We start from the raw sequence: 19,954 nt of genomic DNA, 5'->3' as shown, positions 1-19,954 counted from the left end.
AATAACGAAAGAAGTAAGTTCCAGGAGATTTGTAGTGGTCTATCTTCGCTTCATATATCCATGCTTACATTGAGAAATTACAAATCTGCATAAGTGCTGCAAGTGAGGAGTGGTTACATTCTCGAAAAGTTTAGGAAAAGCCGACAACCAGAGCTTTCTGTATAGTTGCTGGCGTTCGATTTGCTACCATTTTTGTGGAGAGGAATGATAATTTCTTCCAAAAAAGGGGGGACATTTTTTCAATAATCCTTCGACATTTAATGATAGCCTTATTAATGCCAGAATTTGATAAAAGCCATGGCAGAATTGTATAACAGATTTGTTGAAATATTTTTTAGTCAGACTGAGCGCTATTAAGTTGCAGGATCCAACGAGTACCACATTTTCAAATCCAAAGTAAGATTGACTACTAAATACCTGACAGAGCGAGCTATCAATCTAATAGGTAGTTTGGCCTTTTTTTTCTAATGTTTTGTGGTTTATTAACTAAACACGTTCTTAACGAACCTTGTTATTAATATGAAGGCTAATAAGTCCATAAAAGATTGTTCCAAAATTATTAAGCTTTTTAGTATACCCTAGAGTAAAAAAATTTCGTCTTTCTTGGTTTACCGGAGTAATATAATTTAGTTTGCAGACAAGATACTTGGAGCGCTCCGGACGACCATCGACGTCAACAGATGAATTAGTGCTCAAAAATCGTCGGTTGACTGTAAGAGACCTTACTGATATGATCGGAATATCAGAAGGATCTGTGAAAGCCATTTTGAAAGACCATTTGGGGATACGAAAAGTCAAATCTCAAATCACGATAATGCACCGTCGCATAATGCACTCGTTCTTCGTGACCATTTCGCCAAGAATTCGACGCATATCGTTCCGCAAGCACCGTATTCTCCTGATTTGGCTCCGTGTGTCTTCTGGTTTTCCCAAAGCTCAAGAGACCACACCTGGGAACGCGTTTCAAGCCGATTGAGGAGATAAAAGCGAAAACGACGAGGGCGCTCATGGCTATACCGGAAAGGGACTATTTGGCCTGTTTCGAGGAATTAAAAAAAACGTTGGCATAAGAGGGGAGGGGATTACTTTGAAGGGGATGAAATGGGGATGATTCAGGAAAATTTATATTCTACAAACAACTTTTTGCCTACAGTAGTACAATCCGATAACAACTTTATTTTGCTATCGCTAGTGTGTTTTATCATTCTTTACATCAATAAGTTCTTATGATATTTTAGCGATTTTAACATAAAAATGTGCAGCCAGAAACTTCTTTGAACTTCAGAAGCTGAAAAGAACAGCGACCATTCAAAAAATGTTCAAGACTAATTAATTTGCGACAGTTCGGCAGCTTTCAGTATCGCGAGAACCTCCGCCTGGAAAACCGTCGCTGACTCTGGGAGGTGGAAGTATTCCTCCACCTTCCAGCTTTCGGCGTAGATTCCGGCCCCTACCACGCCGCTCATCTTTGAGCCGTCGGTGTAGAGTGATACTTCATCCGGTTCGGTTACTCTCCTCTCTTCCAGTCTTCCCGTGTAGGGTATATGGTGGTGTATGTGTTACCAAATCGCAGTTCGGTTGTCATGTAGTCTGTGTCTACTGTCGTCCGATAGTTTATCTCGTTCAGAATCCTGCAGTGTCCGGTGTGGTAGTCTTTCCAGCTTTGGCTAGCCTTTAGTCGTACCGCACTTTGTGCTGCACTGTTCCTGATGAAATGCTCTATCGGTATTATGTTCAGGATGGCGTTCAGCGCCGCTGCGGGGCATGATCTCAGTGCTCCCGTGGCTCCTGCGCATGCCGATCTCTGTATCCTTGTTAGTTTCTGTACGTTGTATGACCTAGTTAATGCTGGCCACCATACTAGTGCTCCGTATGTGAGTATGGGTCTTACCACCGCTGTGTAAAGCCATATTATTATCCTGGGGTGGATGCCCCAGTTCTTTCCGAACATCTTCCTGGAGGAATAGAATGCTATGCTTGCTTTCTTGACTTTCTCGTTAATGTTTTCTTTCCATAAGAGTTTCGCACCCAGTATCACTCCCAGATACTTTGCCTGCTGTGATATCTCTAGTTCTATGCCATCTATCTTTGGCTTTGTGAAGCTGGGGACTTTAGTTCTCCTAGTGAAGAGCATTAGTTCCGTTTTACTTGGATTTATGCCCAATCCGCAGGATTTTGCCCACGCATTGAGTTTCGTGAGTGCCCTTGTCATTAGTTCGCTGATGACGTCGGGGAATGGTCCTGAAGTGAGTAGGACTACGTCGTCTGCGTATGCTACCACTTTTATTCCTTCGCTATTTAGTGTTCTTAGTATGTCGTCCATGTTTATCAGCCAGAGCAGTGGGGACAGGACTCGCCCTGAGGTGTGCCCCTTTTCACAAATCTTGTGTGATTAGTGCCACTCAGTTCGGCTGTTATCCTCCTGCTCGTCAGCATTGCGCCAATCCATGCCCTGATGCCTCCTTCTACTCCTATATAAAGAGCTCAGGATGGAATCCGCATTTACGTTATTAAAGGCTCCTTCTATGTCCAGGAAGGTGGCCATGGAGTAGTTTTTAAAAAGTAGAGCCTTTTTTTATGTATCGCACTACCTCGTGTAGTGCTGTTTCAGTGGAACGGCCTTTCCTGTACGCATGTTGCGCATTGGACAGGTTTTTCTCCGTTCTTTCTCTGATGTGGATATCAATGATCCTTTCCTTCCATGGAAGTGGTATGTGTGCTGTTTTAATGCATGCCTGGAAGATTGCTTGCAGCCATTTTCCCGTGCTTGCTTTCGTTGTTTGTAGCATTGCTGGTATGATTCCGTCCGGACCCGGGCTTTTATATTTGTCGAAGGAATCTATCGCCCAATGGATTCTTTCCATGGTGATGATCTCTTCTATTTGTAACTGCTGGTCTGCCCCCTGGCTTTCCATTAGGAGGTCATATTTCGGGATGCTTGTATTACACAGGCCCAAGTGGCGGTTGTACTTAAAGATAGACAGGTACAGTGCACTGCGGCAGAGATTTAATGCTTAACAGATGCATCTTATCTATTTACATGTTCATGAGTGAACATTCTGCCAAGGGCCAGCAAGATTCGGGGTACATTTAAATTAGTTGCAATAAAAAGTAAGTGGACTCTATTTATTTTGTTTCATTCGATATAATTAATTTTACAACTGACATGTTACAAAGGCCTCCGTATCATGGCTTAATACATGTACAATTTTATTTCTTTTCATTTTTATTTTGAATTATTTTTCTTAATTTTTCTTAGACTTAACAATTTTTCTTTATCTTAAACATTTAGTATATTACTGGGAATAGCTATGGCTTGCAATTGCCTTCGTATTTTTATTTTCCTCGCAAAATACACAATCAATATTATTATAATAATATTGGCCAATTGTGGTTTTTGGCGGTCTTTCCTTGGTTTATATGTTGTTGAGCCGGCTTGTGGTCAGGGAGGGGGGTGGAGTATCAAAATAAATAAAAAGCTTTTTATTCAGTTTGGTCCGATATATTTCGGTTGAACTAACGTCAACCGTCTTCAGGGCAACTATAACAATGTTAAACAATTAATCTACATAAAATTTACAATAAAAAACATAACTTTTTTGACCTACATTATTTTACACGTCCGCTCTGTTCGACGTTGAGTTTTGTACTGTTTTTCTTTTAATTAAGTGTCTGTATATGTGAGCGCAGTTTTCAGTGTCAGTCTTGTAATTCAATCGTATGTTTGTCGGAGTGTTGATTATGTGTAGCATCTCCAGAGTATACCGCTTCTTGTAGTGTTGTTCTTGTTGCAGTATCGTTGTCTCCTCTAAGTTCGGAGAGTGACTGCTTGTCGCACAGTGGGCCATGAGTGCTGTTTTTTTTTGATGTAAGTGTGGTGTCGTAGTTTGTAGTCAGATTTGTGTTGGGCTATTCTTGTTTTTAATTTTAATTTTGTTGTGCCTATGTATATGTTGTTGCATGGTTTGTTGTCGGTACCGTTGCACGGAATCTTGATTTCGTTTTATTAAAAAAGTCTTTTAACGTGTTTGTTGGTTTGTGGGCTAACATTATTCCGTCTTTGTTGTAGCAGTTTGATTTTGACAATCTTTCGGACAGTTCTGGTACATATATAGTGGACATATAAGTTTTTGGCTGTTCTGATTGTTTTTTGTTGTTAATTGTTGTGTTTCTTTAAAAGAGTCTTGATGATTTTGTTCGGAAAGTCGTTATCTCGCAGTATTGTTTTAATTTCAGTTTTTATTTCGTCGTGGTATTTATCGTCCGATATGTTTATCATCCGTCTGATACAGCCGATTGCTGTATTAATGATCATGGTTTTTGGGTGTCTAGAATGGTAGTTACTTATTCGTCCTGACGCAGTTGGTTTCTTATACCATTTTAATTTTATTTCGTTTCCTCGTCTGTTGATTATTGAGTCTAGATAGGGTAGTTTTGCGTCTTCTTCTTATTCTATTGTAAATTTGATGTTCTTGTGGTACGAATTTAGTGTGTCAAGTGTTCTTTGAATTTCAGTGTCTTTAACAATCGCGAATAGGTAGTCTATATATTTTGTCAGGATCCTTGGTCGTACGTCAAGCTTGTTGATTGCTTTGTCTAGAAGTTCTTCCATCACAATGTCAGCGATGATTGGTGACGCGGGGGATCCCATGGGCATGCCTTTTAATTGCGTGAAGATTGTGTCATTATATTTGAATTATTCTCAATAATTGATTTATACCTACAATTTGAAGCCCTGTTTGGTTTAAGAGGAGTAATCTCACAACTGTTATCGTTGGCACCTTTCCAAGGCCAGCTTCCATCACAAACTCTTTTATTTGATTGCCACCTTTGGCACTTATTAAGAGTGGATTCTGCCATTAGATGATAAGCATATAGTTCGAAATTGTAGACTAAATATTGGGACTCGAGATGTACTATTATCATGCGTTCGTCAATTTTAAGTGGCACAGGAACGATTCTATAAAACACGGAAGCATGCCTACCAATCAATGGTATTTTTGCATTAATAATCAACTTCCTATCAACGAAAAGTCCTCTAGCTGTTAGCAACGTATAAATTTCCTTTAACGCAGTACCTGTCCTTTTTCCTGGCAAAACTAAATTCTCTGACAACAAGTCTTTTATTTTGGAAATTTCTAGTTTTAACTGACTGGGTTTTAGCATGTTAGTATAAAGTCTACCATGATTGATGTCAATTAATAGGCCTATGATTCCGGATTGTATCTTTTTCGCAATCATCTATTATTTTGGTTAATTGCTTGGAGATCATGAAGAAATTAATCGATTCGTTGTATACATAATACGATTCCTTTAGCACAGCAGTCATATTGTCGATCCTCTTATTCATGCCCTTAAAGTTTCATCTGTCGTACTTTTTAATATATTAGCTGTAGAGTCGACTATTGACGTTTGTTTTTTGCCTAATTCGTTAAGACTCTGCTGATTGCTAACCAAATTTTCTCATATTATTTTCCATTGCTTCTCTATCATCCTCATCCATTATTCCAAATAATATGTGATAAAGAGATCCCATAAAGCCAAAAGGAGCTCTCCTATTTCTAGGTTTACTTTGGGACATAAAGAGTTTGTTATTCTCTTCTAAGTCTGAGATCTGTCTTTTTGTGTTATCTTGAACTAAGAGACACTGATCTTCAAACCCATAAAGCTTCTCGCAAACAACTCTCATTTTTGGTATTAATTGTTTACCCTTTCTCAACATTTCGAAATGAACGTCCATATTATAGTAAATTACCAAGTTCCAAGACGAGGCCACGATTTCAACGTCGCCCATTGGATCTAAGTATATTGCCGAGATTTTATTTATACTCTCTATTGAGTATTTCGGTTTTCCTTTATTTGGCAATGCGTTGGACAATTGACAACTCAATATAAATATAAGCATTGCCATGATAAAAGCCTAGCTTGGACATTCTTCCCGTGCTTGCTTTCGTTGTTTGTAGCATTGCTGGTATGATTCCGTCCGGTCCCGGGCTTTTATATTTGTCGAAGGAATCTATCGCCCAATGGATTCTTTCCATGGTGATGATCTCTTCTATTTGTAACTGCTGGTCTGCCCCCTGGCTTTCCATTAGGAGGTCATATTTCGGGATGCTTGTATTACACAGGCCCAAGTGGCGGTTGTACTTAAAGATAGACAGGTACAGTGCACTGCGGCAGAGATTTAATGCTTAACAGATGCATCTTATCTATTTACATGTTCATGAGTGAACATTCTGCCAAGGGCCAGCAAGATTCGGGGTACATTTAAATTAGTTGCAATAAAAAGTAAGTGGACTCTATTTATTTTGTTTCATTCGATATAATTAATTTTACAACTGACATGTTACAAAGGCCTCCGTATCATGGCTTAATACATGTACAATTTTATTTCTTTTCATTTTTATTTTGAATTATTTTTCTTAATTTTTCTTAGACTTAACAATTTTTCTTTATCTTAAACATTTAGTATATTACTGGGAATAGCTATGACTTGCAATTGCCTTCGTATTTTTATTTTCCTCGCAAAATACACAATCAATATTATTATAATAATATTGGCCAATTGTGGTTTTTGGCGGTCTTTCCTTGGTTTATATGTTGTTGAGCCGGCTTGTGGTCAGGGAGGGGGGTGGAGTATCAAAATAAATAAAAAGCTTTTTATTCAGTTTGGTCCGATATATTTCGGTTGAACTAACGTCAACCGTCTTCAGGGCAACTATAACAATGTTAAACAATTAATCTACATAAAATTTACAATAAAAAACATAACTTTTTTGACCTACATTATTTTACACGTCCGCTCTGTTCGACGTTGAGTTTTGTACTGTTTTTCTTTTAATTAAGTGTCTGTATATGTGAGCGCAGTTTTCAGTGTCAGTCTTGTAATTCAATCGTATGTTTGTCGGAGTGTTGATTATGTGTAGCATCTCCAGAGTATACCGCTTCTTGTAGTGTTGTTCTTGTTGCAGTATCGTTGTCTCCTCTAAGTTCGGAGAGTGACTGCTTGTCGCACAGTGGGCCATGAGTGCTGTTTTTTTTTGATGTAAGTGTGGTGTCGTAGTTTGTAGTCAGATTTGTGTTGGGCTATTCTTGTTTTTAATTTTAATTTTGTTGTGCCTATGTATATGTTGTTGCATGGTTTGTTGTCGGTACCGTTGCACGGAATCTTGATTTCGTTTTATTAAAAAAGTCTTTTAACGTGTTTGTTGGTTTGTGGGCTAACATTATTCCGTCTTTGTTGTAGCAGTTTGATTTTGACAATCTTTCGGACAGTTCTGGTACATATATAGTGGACATATAAGTTTTTGGCTGTTCTGATTGTTTTTTGTTGTTAATTGTTGTGTTTCTTTAAAAGAGTCTTGATGATTTTGTTCGGAAAGTCGTTATCTCGCAGTATTGTTTTAATTTCAGTTTTTATTTCGTCGTGGTATTTATCGTCCGATATGTTTATCATCCGTCTGATACAGCCGATTGCTGTATTAATGATCATGGTTTTTGGGTGTCTAGAATGGTAGTTACTTATTCGTCCTGACGCAGTTGGTTTCTTATACCATTTTAATTTTATTTCGTTTCCTCGTCTGTTGATTATTGAGTCTAGATAGGGTAGTTTTGCGTCTTCTTCTTATTCTATTGTAAATTTGATGTTCTTGTGGTACGAATTTAGTGTGTCAAGTGTTCTTTGAATTTCAGTGTCTTTAACAATCGCGAATAGGTAGTCTATATATTTTGTCAGGATCCTTGGTCGTACGTCAAGCTTGTTGATTGCTTTGTCTAGAAGTTCTTCCATCACAATGTCAGCGATGATTGGTGACGCGGGGGATCCCATGGGCATGCCTTTTAATTGCGTGAAGATTGTGTCATTATATTTGAATTATTCTCAATAATTGATTTATACCTACAATTTGAAGCCCTGTTTGGTTTAAGAGGAGTAATCTCACAACTGTTATCGTTGGCACCTTTCCAAGGCCAGCTTCCATCACAAACTCTTTTATTTGATTGCCACCTTTGGCACTTATTAAGAGTGGATTCTGCCATTAGATGATAAGCATATAGTTCGAAATTGTAGACTAAATATTGGGACTCGAGATGTACTATTATCATGCGTTCGTCAATTTTAAGTGGCACAGGAACGATTCTATAAAACACGGAAGCATGCCTACCAATCAATGGTATTTTTGCATTAATAATCAACTTCCTATCAACGAAAAGTCCTCTAGCTGTTAGCAACGTATAAATTTCCTTTAACGCAGTACCTGTCCTTTTTCCTGGCAAAACTAAATTCTCTGACAACAAGTCTTTTATTTTGGAAATTTCTAGTTTTAACTGACTGGGTTTTAGCATGTTAGTATAAAGTCTACCATGATTGATGTCAATTAATAGGCCTATGATTCCGGATTGTATCTTTTTCGCAATCATCTATTATTTTGGTTAATTGCTTGGAGATCATGAAGAAATTAATCGATTCGTTGTATACATAATACGATTCCTTTAGCACAGCAGTCATATTGTCGATCCTCTTATTCATGCCCTTAAAGTTTCATCTGTCGTACTTTTTAATATATTAGCTGTAGAGTCGACTATTGACGTTTGTTTTTTGCCTAATTCGTTAAGACTCTGCTGATTGCTAACCAAATTTTCTCATATTATTTTCCATTGCTTCTCTATCATCCTCATCCATTATTCCAAATAATATGTGATAAAGAGATCCCATAAAGCCAAAAGGAGCTCTCCTATTTCTAGGTTTACTTTGGGACATAAAGAGTTTGTTATTCTCTTCTAAGTCTGAGATCTGTCTTTTTGTGTTATCTTGAACTAAGAGACACTGATCTTCAAACCCATAAAGCTTCTCGCAAACAACTCTCATTTTTGGTATTAATTGTTTACCCTTTCTCAACATTTCGAAATGAACGTCCATATTATAGTAAATTACCAAGTTCCAAGACGAGGCCACGATTTCAACGTCGCCCATTGGATCTAAGTATATTGCCGAGGTTTTATTTATACTCTCTATTGAGTATTTCGGTTTTCCTTTATTTGGCAATGCGTTGGACAATTGACAACTCAATATAAATATAAGCATTGCCATGATAAAAGCCTAGCTTGGACATTCTTCATGTGGCTCTAGTTTGCCTTTTTTTACTGGGGGTCAACCTCTCTATTATCAACGGACTTTAGTCGCTTTAAATGGTATTTCATTGATTTCACCCCAGCTTTCCAAATACCTCCGAAGTGAGGTCCTGCCGGGGGGATAAAATGCCAATCAATCCTATCCTTCTCCAGCTTATCTCATGTGTCTTCTACAGTGGTTAATATTTTGAGATCGTTGGAAATCCATTTTCTCAAATTGAACCCCACGTTCTCCAATTCTTGTGAAACCAGTTTTATTAATTTATTGGCTTCTTCTACCGAATCAGCTCTAGTCATTAGGTCATCCATATAGAAATCATTCCTAATTATTTCACTGATTTTCTGGTTCTCACATTTTTCTGCAATATCTACCGAGACTCTGGTAGCCAAATATGGTGCGGATGCAGTACCGTAAGTGACTGTTATCAACTTATAACTTTTTATTTTTTCTTCTGGAGAATTTCTCCATAATATATATTGATATTTTTGATCATCATCATTTATTTTTATCTGACGGTACATTTTTTTCAATATCCACCGAAACCACACATTCCCACTTTCTCCACTTAACAATAATGTCAAAAATATCTTTTTGAACTCGTGGACCTACCCACATTATATCGTTCAAACTTTTATTGTTTGTAGTTTTTGCTGAAGCATCAAAAACTACTCTTAATTTGGTTGTCAGGCCGGAGTCTTTTATCACAGCCTGGTGCGGTAAAAAATATTTACCTTCATCTTGCACTTCAACCATATGTCCTAAGTCCATGTATTCTTTCATGAAATTAGCATAGTCAACCTTAAGATTTTTATTTCTTTTTAACTTTTTCTCCAAATTCATAAATCGCACTTTAGCTTGTTTTTTTGGTGAAAATTTCCTTAAATGGAATTGACACAATGTATCGTCCATCTGAATCTTTTATAGTACTTTTAATAATTTTACTTTCGCATATTTCAGACTCGATATCATTTCTGTCTTCCTCTTCAACCTCCCAATATCGATCTAAATCTTTTAGCTCGATTGTTGTTGCTACAATTGTTTTGTTTCCTTTGGATTTTTTACACCCATAAACAATCCACCCGAAAAGAGTTTTTTGCCGAAGGAGCCCGTCTATTCTTATAACTCCATTCTGTATAATGTGAGTATAGAAGTCTGCTCCAATGATTAGGTCAATACGACCAGGCTTATCAAATTCGGGGTCAGCTAACTTATTTTTCTTCCATTGTTCTTTGTCAACTTTAACTACATTGACTGGAAGAGCCTTCATAAGCTTTGGGAGTATAATTGCTTCAGTTATTAAATTTTTTTGAGAATTTTTAATGGAAATTACGACTTTGTGCTTGGAGATGCACTTTGCAGTAGAAGACACTTATCTCTGTTTGAGATCGATTTTTTTTTAAATTTAGAACCTGCGCAGATTCTTCTGATATAATTGTGCTTTGTAACTCTGTGTCAATCAAAGCTCTAAAGTTTTCGTAATTTCCTTTTGAGTTCTTTATTTGAACCCTAGCCGTAGCTAATATGGCTTGATCCGATGTCCTTAGCGTATTTACTTTTTCTGTTTTTTTTTTATATTGTGCTATGTGCAGAATGCTATTGTGATATCCCTTGCAACTCGAACACGATATATTGCTTAGACATTTTATATGATGTCCGTGATTAAAACATTTAAAGCATAATTTGTCCTTTTTAATTTTTTCCATCCTTTCTGATGGATTTAATGCTCTAAATGTTTGGCACTGTGCCACTGTGTGTCCCAAACCTTTGCAAATGGGACAATTGCTAGTGAAAACTTTTTTCCTAACATTATTTACTTTAACAGGATTTTCATCCTGAACAGAGCTTATTAAACTTAATCGCTGCTCTAAGAATTCAATTACATCGGATGTTCACGCCAGAAAGGCGCTCCATTTCGGGAGGCAGTGTGATCCCGTACGCTCTCCTTGTCTCTCCCTCTTGCTCCGGACTTCCAGTCCTAAAGCTTCCAATCCGCTCTCCCCAGCATTAGTTTCCTTTGTATATTTAGTACCGATTTACCTACGATTTAATAAAGACATCTGACGCACGTCGCGTAAAAACCCGAAAGTTCTACGTGTTCTTATTTCGAGTGCATTTCAGCTTAAAGCCGCCCCCCTCCAACATCGGATAATAATTGAATTTTCTTTGGTTTCTTTGTATGGCTTTCATAAAGCTGCAGAGCCTCTTTATTAAATTTCTTTAAAATTATTTGTGCAAAGATTAAATCAACCTCATCGGAAACTTGTGCCTTTAATTTTATCATGTGAATAGAGTCAATAAACATCCTTAATTGCCTTGTTGAGTCGAGATTCACTTTCTCAAGCGGCTTCATAATTATCCCCAGACCCCAATAACAAGTGAGAAACCACATTTCTGGCTTCTCCCTTTACTGAGATCTTGAGGTAATTAAATTTTAAGGTCGGACTTAAATCCTCCCTTAAATGAATGAGCTCATTGAAGAGCTCATAAAATAGTCCCAATCTCCAAAGAACGTTGGGACCTGTATTTTTGGTAATGTTGGCAAATCATCAATTTTGTGATTTGCCATATCTACTTTTCTCGGCACAACTTCCTGGGTTTTCATATTCATATCGCTTATTAATGTTGCGATGTCGAATTCGATTTCATTGAATCTAGTATCATATGCCCTATCGGTGACATCAATATGGGTGACTTATTTTAAATTAATCAGTCTATGCCAATAAACATTAATTTTTTTGATCCTAATGTCAAACGTTTTTACCTTATCCTCCTGAATTGCAAGAAGAGTAAATAATTCTCTAGTTGCTCTAGTGCTAGATCTATCTTTTTTTGTTCTGTTTTTTTCTCTGCCTCCTTTTCTGCCTTTTTAAACACTTCCTCAATTTTTTCTTTTATCGCCTTAAAACCTGACATCATCAACATTGTTATTTTTTTTTGCGTTCAAGAAAAATATATATATATCTAATTATTATTATTATTTTTTTTTTTTTTTAATAATAGGGTTTCTCCTAATTCTTTAACTTCTATGTATATACTTATATGTATCTGTGTATATATAGATATTAAAAAAAATTTTGTAATTAGACTTAGCTGCTCCTTGTCCTCGGTCGTCGCTGCCGCTGTAGTTGTTGTTGCAGATTTATTTGTAATCGCTGCTACTGTTGTTGCTGCTGTCGTTGTCGTCTTTAATGTTGATGTTGTTGTTTTCGTTGCGGTCCTCCTTCCTTCTATACGTCTGGTTTCGGCTTGTTGTTTTTGATTTTTGTGTTGTTTTTTCTTCTTGGAGGTGTCTTTGTTTTTTAATTTTTTTTTTGTTCTTTGGCACTTTTGGAGGAGTCTGTATGTTTGATTTTGCACTTCACTTCACTTGAAGGAGTCGGTTTATTTTTTGTCACGATAGGGTTTTTATATTCATTTATTATTTTTTTTAAATTTTTTGTCACTACCGCGACTTTTCGATGTTTCAGGCCTCGAAAAAACGCTCACAATAAATATTTTTGATAATTATTTATTTTTATTTTGCCGATTTCTCGACCACAATTGTTTGTTTTTTTTTTTTACCAATATTTTTTTTTATTGGAAAAATGTTTTAAACAATAAGGACTCTTTTTTATCCTTTTGCTTTTATTTTATACTATGTTCCTTACCATTGAGGGAGAAACAAGAGTAACTTATTTCGCATTCGACCTTCATCGAGTGCAGACGTGCCTACGGACAACCGCTACGCCGGGTTCATTCTTGTAGTGTTTCATGGTAAAAAAGTAAATTCGGAACTCTAAACTACGTACTGTCAGTTAGGCCAAGCCCAACAGTGCGTATGACATACGGATACTAGTGCGTGAGACGTGTTTTTGAGCTGCAAATTTCATTTATATGGTGCCACGCGTAACAAGCTCAAAATAATGAGCGGCGATCAAAAGAATGAGCGTAGAACCTCTGTAAACCATAGAAACGGTGTTTTCTCTTATTTCTCAACTCGCGATAACGAAGCAGAAAAAACGTCTACAAAGCCCAACCCGGCTCTACTAACCGCCGACGCACAGTAGCGCCTTTTCTCATTTAGCGTTGCAAAAATCATATCTTTTGAACCAAATAAGGTAATCGAATAATTTAAACGGCATTGGACAGGTAATTGTTATAAAATGTATATATGTACTGCATAAAGTACCACGCTCACAAATACGCGTTTTTAAAGGGGATCAAAGTGAAAAAATAATTTTTTTTCAATGAAAACAATTTTTAAAAAATATTTTTTATTTAATTTTTTATGTTTATTTTTATGTATTTGCTCAAATAAAAATAATTTGAAAACTGAAAAAAATTTTTTTTTTTTATTTCAAAGTGTAACCGCCACGCGCTACAGTTAGTATATTTCTTGGAATGTACGAAATTGTGTCGGTATTTTGGTATATTTCACCAAGAGTAGCTTTGGTTTATGTCGTTGCATTTTCGCAGACGCAGCTCGACGCAGCCGATGAAAGTTAATTCTGGTCCAGGAAAGATCGACGTAACTTGTAGACATAGTGTAGTCGGTGGCTTTCATCGGCTTCAGAAGTTATAGACTACTTTAGGCAGAAAAAGGTGAAAAAAATGGACACCTGGCAGGTAGCGATTTACCTGTACAAGCCCAAACCAAAGTGCCGTTTTTGTTGGGTTAATTAACAGTTTATGAATGTATCTATCATTTAAAGTAAAAACCATGACCGTTGGTTTTATGGTTTTTGTGTAATAATACCTGAAGATCGACCATTTTACCAGTTTTTTTGGTATGATGCAAAAAACGAATGAAAGTTCAACTTTGAATGCTCATATCTTCTACAAAAAAAATCTTAAAATAGATTTTATTGCTGATTCTGAATCCTTGGAAAATTTTCTGTCGAATAAGTATGGTTAAAATCGTTTTTGCGAACATGACTTTTTCGATTTTTGCAACGCTAATTGTTCGAGAGGCGCTACTGTGCGACGGCACAAGAGCGCGCTCTTGCTCACCCGCCCTACTCATTCCAGCTCCTACATTTTGGAGCTCCCAATGCCAAACCCCACCACCACCGGCTTCTATGGAAGACGCACCAACAACAAGCAGATCTGCAATTTCTGCAAACGTAGAAAAAGCAACAGCAACAACTAAACCAACTACCAATATTGCGAAATCGGTACCAACGGCCGCATCGCCAAATTCAATGGTAACAAAAATCGTGAACTCCGAAAAGCAACAAGCGGTTCCGGCCATACAGACTGGCATGGATCGCTACATCCAAATTAAGCGTAAGCTTAGCCCACATAACACGGTTGGTAACAAGCCCAAGATCAACCGTGTCACCAAAAGCTACGACCCGAACAACACCAACAAATTTTCTCCGCTAGCGGCTGATGAGAATAACCAAGCAGAGCCGGAGCAGGAGACTCAAAAACAGCCAAAGCCCCCACCCATTTATATTAGGGAGAAAAACTCAAACGCCCTGGTCAACAAAATTGTTGCGGTGGTCGGGGACGGAAACTTTCATGTTGTTCCGCTTATTAAAGGGAACATTTGCGAAACAAAAATTCAAACCAAAACAGAAGAACACTTCCGGGCTGTGTCTAAATACCTGGAAGAATCCAAAAAGAATTTTTACACCTACCAACTTAAAAGCAGCAAGGGACTGCAAGTCGTGTTAAAAGGAATTGAACCAGACGTCGCGCCCTCTGAGATAGTGGAAGCCCTGAAAGGCAAGGGTTTCCTTGCCAAGAATGTCAGCAACATTATAAATAAAAACAAAAAGCCGCAACCACTTTTCAAAGTCGAACTGGAGCCAGAAAGTAAAACCATGAAGAAGAATGAAGTTCACCCGATCTACAGGTTGCAGTTCCTATTGCATCGAAGAATCACCGTGGAAGAACCGCACAAACGCAACGGTCCTGTGCAATGCACAAATTGCCAGGAGTATGGACATACAATGACATATTGCACCCTTCGGTCAGTCTGCGTAGTCTGTGGAGACTTCCACAACTCCGCACACTGCCCTGCGAACAAAGAAGACCCAAACAAGAAAAAATGCGGAAACTGTGGAGGAAATCACACAGCTAACTACAGAGGCTGCGTGGTCTACAAGGAGCTGAAGAGTCGCATGCGACGAGCAACAGCTACACGCCAACAAAATACACAAAATGTGTATTATAATTCAAAAACTACTCCAGATGTATTTTTTGCCAAAGCAGCCAGATCCTCTTTTGATCCGCTAAGTGCCCCCACGGTCATCTCCTACGCTGAAGCTCTACGAACAGGTATGCAAAATCCTCCCCCCTCAAACTCGGTAAACGCTCAGCAGGCCCCAGGGCAGTCACAAAACAACCTGGAATCCATGATGGTGACCATGCAGCAAAGTATGATGGAACTCATGTCATTTATGAAAACGACCATGCAAACGCTTGTCCAGAATCAGAATATGGTGATACAGTTGCTTGTAGCACAACAGTCAAAATAATCAATGTCCAATCTACGTATATCCACGTGGAATGCCAACGGCGTCTCACGGAATAAACTTGAACTAACACAATTTCTAAACGAAAATCACATCGACGCCATGCTACTGGTTGAAACGCACCTCACAAGCAGATACAACTTTCATATAAGAGGTTATACCTTCCACCGCACAGATCATCCAGATGGTAAAGCCCACGGCGGGACCGGCATCCTTATCAGAGAACGCATCAAACACCACTTCCACCAAAGGTTTGCAACAAATTACTTGTAAGCTACGTCCATTAAAGTGCAGTCAGGTAACGGCAACCTTTGCATTGCTGCTGTCTACTGCCCACCTCGCTTTACAATCTCTGAAGGCCAATTCATGGACTTTTACAACTCACTTGGAGATCGTTTCATAGCTGCAGGAGAGTACAACGCCAAGCACACGCATTGGGGATCCCGCCTCGTGACCCCCAAGGGAAGACAACTGTATAACGCTCTCATCAATGTGAGAAATAAACTGGACTACGTTTCCCCTGGTAGCCCCACCTATTGGCCAGCAGACCCCAGAAGGATACCTGATCTAATCGACTTTGCGGTGACAAAAAACATCCCACGCAATCTAATAAAAGCCAAGGCCCTTCCGGACCTTTCTTCAGATCACTCGCCGCTGTTGATAACCCTCCTTCAAAGCCCAGAAACTACGGATCGCTCTCACAGGTTGACGTCGCACAGAACAAATTGGATGAAATACAAAAAGTATGTGAGTTCCCACATAGAGCTAGCCCCCCAGCTCAATACTGAAGCCGACATCGACTCCACCAACTCCGCTCTGGAAGAGGTACTTGTGACTGCAGCCAGGATATCAACACCACAACAGAAGGATGTGCAAAAAATCAAATTCAAAACGAACCAGCAGATTGAACAGCTTATCCAAGAAAAGAGGCGTCTGCGACGGGCGTGGCAAAACAATAGATCGCCATACTCAAAGCAACGTCTAAATGTAGCCACACGCAAACTAAGCCGGGCCCTGAAGCAAGATGCCGAAAATAAACAATTAAAATATATTGAGAAACTTTCACCAACCAGCACAAAGCATCCCTTATGGAGAGCTCACCCAAACTTAAGCTCTCCGACTGAAACCATTACCCCGATTAGAAAATCATCTGGTTGTTGGGCCCGCAGCGACAAAGACAGAGCCGAAACTTTTGCCTCACATCTCCAGGGCGTTTTCCAGCCGAACCCGGCTGCACATCCATTTGAACAAAACCGCAAAACCAAACTGAAACGGAATCTACTCCAACAGCATTTCGTCCGAACGAGATCACGAAGGTCATCAGGGAACTGAAGCCGAAGAAGGCTCCCGGCGATGACCTAATAACTCAAAAAATGATAATTGAACTTTCGAATTGTGCTATTGAGGTCATCTGTAAAATCTTCAATGGGATCATAAGTCTCGGCCATTACCCAACTAAATAGAAAAAATCTATAATTATAATGATACCAAAGCCCGGAAAAGACCACACGATTCCGTCATCTTACCGAAAAATGCCGACTAAAGCGCATAATTCCTTATCTGAGAGCTCACAACATCATCCCAGCTCATCAATTTGGCTTCAGAGAAAAACATGGAACTATCGAGCAAGTTAACAGAATTACATCAGAAATTCGCACAGCTTTCGAGCATCGAGAATATTGCAGCGCGATATTTCTCGACGTTTCTCAAGCATTCGACCGCGTCTGGCTCAACGGCCTCATGCACAAAATAAAAACACTTTTGCCGGTATACACACACAAATTACTTGAGTCATATCTCTACAACAGAGTCTTCGCAGTGAGGTGCAACGCAACAACATCCGGCACCTATTCAATCGAAGCTGGAGTCCCACAAGGAAGCACACTTGGGCCTACCCTATTTGTTCTATACATAGCGGATATCCCCACAAGCGACCAGCTAACATTATCCACTTTCGCTGATGACACTGCGATCCTCAGCCGTTCCAGATGCCCAGTCCGTGCAACAGCCCAGCTCGCCAACCACCGCAAGGTAGTCGAGAAGTGGCTATCTGACTGGCGTATCAAAATAAATGAACAAAAGTGTAAGCACATAACGTTCACTCTCAACAGACAAACATGCACCCCGCTCTACCTGAACAGCACACTGATCCCCGAAGTCAACGTGGTAACGTACCTGGGCGTCCACCTGGACAGACGCCTAACATGGCGAAGACACATTGAATGCAAGAAACTTCATCTAAAACTAAAAGCCAGCAGCCTCCACTGGCTCATAAACTCCCGATCGCCCCTGTGTCTGGACTACAAGGTCCTGCTCTACAACTCCACACTAAAGCCAATATGGACGTATGGCTCCCAGCTCTGGGGGAACGCGTGCAGTACCAATCTAGACATCATACAGCGCGCCCAATCAAAAATCCTGAGAACTATCACTGGGGCACCATGGTATATTCGCAACGATCACATCCACAGGGATCTCGGCATTCCTGCAGTTAAGAACGAAATAGAAAAACAAAAAGCGTCCTACAAGGAAAAACTCTCCACCCATCCAAATCCTTTAGCAAGGGACTTAATACGAGTTTCCAGAAGAAGCCGCCTACTATGTAACGACCATCCAACCCAGCCATAATTAGTCAGGGCCATTTACTCTGTACCAGTCTCATGACTGCTAGTTAGGTAGTACTGTAAGATTTGATACACTTATTGTTAGTCTCATAAATGAGAAGATTCAATAAATAAAGCAAAGCCTACAAAAAAAAAAAAAAAAAAAAAAAAAAAAAAAAAAAAAAAAATTTGCTACCTTTAGCTGCAAGTGTAACATTGTTTTGCTTAAAGGAGCTGGCCTTTCTCTGAGTCCCTTACCATAGAGGGGGAAACTGCAGAGTTATCGAAGTAAAAATGCTTCGAATGCTCGATTGACCAAAATGATTAGCGCCCAAATAAGAACACGTCTTCATTTGTTGAGTTAATATTTCAAACTGATTTTATTTTATTCAAATCTTAGCTTATATAGCTACTTTTAGACCCACGTATCGGACAGTTCCCGATCGTGAGAAATATTCTAAGTGCGATAAGGGTGCACACAGTCAACCCGATAGCACATATCTTGAAAAAACCCAGACCGCTCACAGGAGGTCATATTTCGGGTTGCTTGTATTACACAGGCCCAAGTGGCGGTTGTACTTAAAGGTAGACCAGTACAGTGCACTGCGGCAGAGATTTAATGCTTAACAGATGCATCTTATCTATTTACATGTTCATGTGTGAACAGTTAACATTAAGCAAATAGTCATAACTTAAGGCAGGTCTTTAATAAATAATCTAAAATAAAAGGGACCCAAATGGATCCCTATCGGGAGGTAACCTTGGAATCACCAGATAAACTATTTTTAAAGCCGACCTTTTGCGTCCTGCCATTCAGATAACTTCAGATCCATCTAAGAAAATCAAATGGAAATCCCTTTAAATCGGCATTCCAAACAACAAGAGAATGGTGAACAAAATCGATTGCTATACAGAAATCAGTATAGATTACATCTGTCGGAAAGTTATTATCAAAGCCCTTATAATAGGGGAAGGGAGCTTCAAAAGATAAGTTGTTTATCTTCGCCTAATAAAATCATGACATAGAAAAATAATTGATCCACACAGGTGCTACAAATGATTTCCGACATTTTCGAAAAGTTTTGGCATATCAAACAACTTAGAGATACCTCTATAGTTGCTAACTTTTTTGTGGAGAGGAATAACAAATGATTCCTTCTTTATAAGGGGAAAGTGGGAGGTTTCTAGGGATAAGGTACAATTTCAGAAGGGGATGGCACAGGGCGTCGGTACAATACCTAAGAACACAGCCAAGTATTCTGTCGTGTATTTGTGGAATTATCTGCGGAGCAGATAGGCTTGGGATGTTAAGGGGTTATATACCTTTTTTTTTTTTTTAAAAAAACGAAAAACAATTTTTTGCTGAATCCTAAAGTATATCCCCTAGAGAACATTTTCGCAACTTTTCATAGAGATTCGAATAATAGTTCGATAGGAAAACAGCGTTTTGACCGCGGTTCGTCACGGCTGCATATACTCAACGTAAAACTTTGAATGCGATTATCTCAAAGTCGCCTTTGCTGTGACCGCGATTGCACAAGAACTATTTGATCGATCGTCTTCATTTTTTTTTTTTTTTTAATTATTCGTAATGATTGTGCCGAGTTCGTAAACGATTCAGTTTCTATGTGCCAAATTTGATTTTGCAGATCAGAATTTTTTGATAAAATTTTTAGAACTCGAAAAATCAACTTTTTGGAAAAATCGTTACTGTATGCAGAAAAAACCAAATATTCTTGAAAATAATCGTTCACGAACTG

At 38.7% G+C, this 19,954-nt stretch overlaps 1 protein-coding gene across 4 annotated transcripts in view; it reads right to left on the bottom strand.

Annotated features, from left to right (window-relative positions):
- Dbp80 (putative ATP-dependent RNA helicase Dbp80) overlaps nucleotides 1–19,954 on the bottom strand; it is a 170,741-nt gene that overhangs the window by 47,904 nt on the left and 102,883 nt on the right. The window lies entirely within an intron of this gene.

The sequence above is a fragment of the Drosophila kikkawai genome, chromosome 3L, assembly GCF_030179895.1.
Source record: "Drosophila kikkawai strain 14028-0561.14 chromosome 3L, DkikHiC1v2, whole genome shotgun sequence".
NCBI lineage: Eukaryota > Metazoa > Arthropoda > Insecta > Diptera > Drosophilidae > Drosophila > Drosophila kikkawai.
The sequence above is the reverse complement of the archived record's forward strand: the minus strand, read 5'-3'. Positions and strand labels throughout refer to the sequence as shown.